General features: G+C 33.6%; 1 protein-coding gene across 1 annotated transcript in view; it reads left to right on the forward strand.

Moving 5' to 3' along the window:
• LOC144224329 (lysine-specific demethylase 6A-like) overlaps window positions 1-5,117 on the forward strand; it is a gene marked incomplete at its 3' end in the record, with an annotated part of 67,621 nt that overhangs the window by 28,227 nt on the left and 34,277 nt on the right.

Here is a 5,117-nt window from a genome sequence, read left to right on the forward strand (position 1 = left end):
AATTTTGTAAATTTCCCCAAACGCTCTGCTTGCTGTATACTAGAAGCTGTGTCCTCTATTATGATTTGTGTCTAAACTTGAATCATTTGCATGGTCTGAAATGACTATACTTAAGGAAATTTTCTGCCATTCTGATATTAATACCTAATTTACTTTTTAAAATAATTTTGGATGTTTGTAACAAGTTGTTTTCTTCAAATAATTTCATCTGTTTTTTATTATATTGAAATACCTTTTAAAGCTCTTATTATTTGTAACACACTATATAGTCGCACTGATACTACTACCATGACATCAAGGTAGGTATTTTCATCTCTTTCAGTCTAATTTTAGAATATTTTGTCTGTGTCAAATTTTGTTTGGGCGTTGGAGTATCATACAAGTTGATAGTCTGTGGTAGAAAATCAGGAAGTTGGGAAGAGACTGAAAAAATACAGAGGTTATCCAGGATATGAGCAGTGGAATAATTTTATTGCATTTCAGTTGTGAGATACAATGTATACATAATAGTTTTTCAGCAAGGAGAAAATATAATGCTTCATAGAATAAAAATGTGTGAAGTCATTTGTTTTTAGCCCAAGTGTAAAATAATGGAATTAGGACAAGGATTATACAGAATTGTTCTCCTGGCAGGGAAAGCTGCTGGTATCTTTGATTATTCATTTTATAAAATGATGTAGTAAGATAGTTTAAGATCATTTTGATCCAGTTTATGGAGTAGCGATCATGAGCATAAGGGATTTTAAGAAACTTAGTATGACGTATCTGTATTTCATACCCTACTTCTTCCTGAACCCAACCACACACACACACACACGTATACCAAGTTCCCATATTTATTGAACCAAAGTTGAAATTCCTTAAAAGGTAGGATATACTGCTAATCTGACATTTCTTTCTATTTGATAAGATGTGTGTTGAAAATTGGCAACCTTCTTATATGACTGTCATAGATGAAAATGTTTACCTCCTAGCTGAATCTTTAATGTGTATAGATTTTCTTCATTGGCTTCTTTTTCTTTTTTAATGTTCATTTATTTTTGAGAAAGATAGAGCATGAGTAGGGGAGGGGTAGTGAGAGAGGGAGACATGGAATGAAGCAGGCTCTAGGCTCCGAACTGTCAGAGCCCAGTGTCAGAGCTCAAACTCGGGAATGACTGGATAAGATCATGACTTAGGCAGAAGTTGGATGCTCAACCAACTGAGCCACCTCAGCAACGCATCCATTGGCTTTTGAAAAACAGTTTTTTAATCCTTTGATATATGGAAAATGGCCTTAATTAATTCAGTCTCTTACAGTCATTTGTGCATGGTAGGATATTAAAGTTATCTTTATTTCATTGCAGTTGTCAAAGATGAAATATATGCATTTTAAACGTGAGGATTTAATAAAGTTAAAGAATTTTCCCATTGGAATATTTTAAAATTAGAGTAACAGTTTCTAAATCGTGTAATATGATTATATAAGGCTTCTCTGAGCAGGACCTACTGGAAATAAGCTCTGAATAAAGATAGGGAGCTATGAATACAGTAGGTGAAGAGAATGGGATATATGTATGTACGTGTGTGTGTGTATGTATTTTAATATATTTTAAATCTGCACCCAAACTAATTAGCAATGGTGCAATAATGTTTCAGGAGTAGATTTCAGTGATTCATCCCCCATGTATAACACCCAGTGCTCATCCTAACAAGTGTCTTCCTTAATGCCCCTTGATCATTTAACCCATCCCCGCATAGCCCCTCCAACAGACCTTAATGTTTTTTCTCTTAATGTTTTGTCCTCCTCCCTGTTTTTTTAAATGATTTTTTTTCATGTTTATTTGTTTTTGAGAGGGTGGGAAGGGCAGAAAGAGAAAGGGAGGCACAGAATCTGAAGCAGGCTTCAGCCTCTGAGCTGTCCGCACAGAGCTCAATGTGGGGCTCGAACTCACAAACTGTGTAAGATCAGATAACCCAATCTGAGGTCCAACACTTAAGCAACTGACCTACCCAGGCACCCCTCCCCCTCCCTGTGTTTTTCTTTCTTTCCTTTCCTTATGTTCCTCTCTTTTGTATCTTAAACTCCATGTATGAATAAAGTCATATGGTATCTTTCTCTGATAATTTCAATTAACATAATATCCTCTAGTTCCATCCATTTTGTTGCAAGTGGCAAAATTTCATTCTTTAGATTCCCAGGTATTCCATTGTATATATATGCCACATTTTCTTTATACATTCATCTGTCAATGGACATTTTGCTCTTNNATCTTTCAGAACGGGGTGTATTTAAATTTGTGTGGGTAAGTGGGAATAGCCATATTCCAATTAGAGTGTCAGCAACTAGAAGCATACTTAATAAACTGTAACTTTGAAACTTGAAAAATCAAAAGAAAGACAGAATAGAGACAGTGCTGACCTCCAGTGCCCATTTTGTTCAGTGCATTTACTATTAATGGGATTGTCATCTAGTTAGCTTCTCCATGTATTTTTAAGTGGTTATTGGTCTTGTAGACATGCTCATTGAATTTTTTTAAGTTCTCATGTGTACTCTGTAATATCTCCAAATAAAAATAATTTAGTCTTTCTTATTGATCCATTTATGAAGATTGGCATAATTTTCTTTTCTTTTTTAATAATTTTCAGTAATTTTAATTCAATAACTACAGCATTTCATAATGTTTGCCTTTTGAAAAATGTCAGAGTTGGAAGCAAACTCTGTGTAGCTTTTTCAGATTGGCTTTTACTGAGTAATGTGCATTTAAGTTTCCTCTATGATTTCATGACTTAATAAATCATTTCTATTTAGGTATGAATAATATTTCATTGTCTGCATGTATTACAATTTTTTGTACATTCACCCTGTAAAAGACATCATAGTTTCTTCTAAATTATGGCTATTATGAATTAAGCTGCTATAATCATTTTGGCTTCTCATAAATGCCCTTCATCATTTTAAGGTATTTCCCATATATTCCTAAAATTGTAATGGTTTTTTTAAAAATCATGAATAGGTACGGAATATTGTAAAATAGCTTTGAATTTTGTCAAAAAGTACTGAATTTTTAATTTTTTTTTACTGCTAGAAGAGTTGATCATAATTCCTTTTTGTTTATTCCTTGACCCTTCATTCTACCTTTATGTCTTTGAATTTAGAATCTAGATACCCCCTATAAATAGAAACAAGCAGTGTTTGTCTGATTCTGTTTTACTTGTTTCAGTTAACATTGCCTTCAAGGTTCATCCATGTTGTAGCATGTATCAGAACTTCATTACTATTTGTGAATGAATAATATATTTTGTTTTCATTCATCTGTGGGTGCATACTTAAGGTTATTTCTGTGTACTAGCAATTGTGAGTAATGCTGCTATACACATTTGTGTATAAGTACGTGTGATCCTGTTTTCAATGGTTTGGTGTATATACATATTAAAATAGCAAGATCATACGGTAATTTTATGTTTAGACTATTTGGTGTGTTTTTTTAAAATTTTTAAAAAATGTTTTATTTATTTCTGAGAGAGAGAGAGACAGTGCCAACAGGGGAGGGTCAGAGAGAGAGGGAGACACAAAACATGAAACAGGCTCCAGGCTCTGAGCTAGCTGTCAGCACAGCGCCTGATGCAGGGCTCGAACCCATAAACTGTGAGATCATGACCTGAGCTAAAGTCGGACACTTAACCGACTGAGCCACCCAGGTGCCCCTGTTTAGTCTATTTGAAGAGCTACAGTGAACTATTTTCTACACATAAAACGTACAACACACAGGGTTCATATTTCTCCACATCTTGCCAGTGCTGGTTATTTTCTATATTTTTGCCCTTCATATTCTTGTGAGATTATATTTTATTATGATACTATGCATTTTCCAGTTAACTAGTGGTTCTGGTGTTTTTGGGTTATTTTTCAGTGTACTTATTGTATATGTGCCTATCTTGTTGGTGAAATATTTATTTAAGTCCTCTGGTCATTTGTGAGTGAGTTGCTTGATTTTGTTGTTGACTTGTTAGGAGTTCTTCATATCCTCTGAATATTATCAATTATGAGATATATTATTTGCAATTTTTTTCTCATTCTTTGTGTTTTCAATCCCTTCTGTGGATTTTAATTGTCTTCATAGTGTCTTTTCATGTACAAAAGTTTTAATTTAAAAAATTGTAATGTATATTCTTTATTTTTGAGAGAGAGAGAGCCAAGCGTGAGCAAGGGTGGGTTGGAGGGAGAGAGAGGCAAAGAATCTGAAGCAGGTCCAGGCTCTGAGCTTGAGCACAGAGTCTGATATGAGCCTTGAACTCATGAGCCATGAAATCATGACCTGAGCTGAAGTCAGATGCTAAACTGAGTCATCCAGGAGCCTCTTAATTTTATAAATGAAGTCCAGTTTGTCTGTGTGGTTGCCTGTGGTTTTTGTGTATGTATATGAAGTAAATGTAAAATCTAAAGTCATGAGGACTTGCCATTCTGTTTTCTTCTAAGAGTTTTATAGTTCTACCACTTCTGTATAGGACTTGCGTTCATTTTCAGTTTATTTTTCTAAGGTATAAGAGAAGAATCCAACTTACTTACTTACATATGGAAATTGAGTCTTTCTGTCTTAATTTGCTTAAAAAAGGTGTTCTTTCTCCATTGAATGGTCTTGGAACCCTAGTGGAGAATCAGTTGACCTTATATGTGAGTTTATGTCTAGAGTCTTGAATTTGATAGTAGTTTCTCTCCATGTGTACATTATTATTCCAGTCATACTGTTTTTGATTGCCATAGTTTTATAGTAATGATCAAGAAAAAGATAATATAGTGATACATGAAAGATAACTTGAATTTTTAACTCAGGATGTAGAAGTCTTCCAATTTTTGTTAGCTTTTTTCAGAACTCTTTGAAATTCTGTATGGTTTTAGGATATTTTTTAAAACATTTCTTTAGAAAATACAGTGGGATTTTGTTCAGAATTACAATGAATCTGTAAATTGCTTTAAGTAGTCTNTCGTCTTTCCAATAATTTATGTCTAATTATTTTAACTCTTTTATAGTTTTAAAAAGAAGTATTTATGGTGCTAAGAACACTTGCCTTGAGATCTACCCTCTTAATTTTTTTTTTAATGTTCATTTATTTTTGAGAGAGAATGTCTTTGATGA

Source organism: Crocuta crocuta, unplaced genomic scaffold, assembly GCF_008692635.1.
Source record: "Crocuta crocuta isolate KB4526 unplaced genomic scaffold, BGI_CrCroc_1.0 scaffold2311, whole genome shotgun sequence".
NCBI lineage: Eukaryota > Metazoa > Chordata > Mammalia > Carnivora > Hyaenidae > Crocuta > Crocuta crocuta.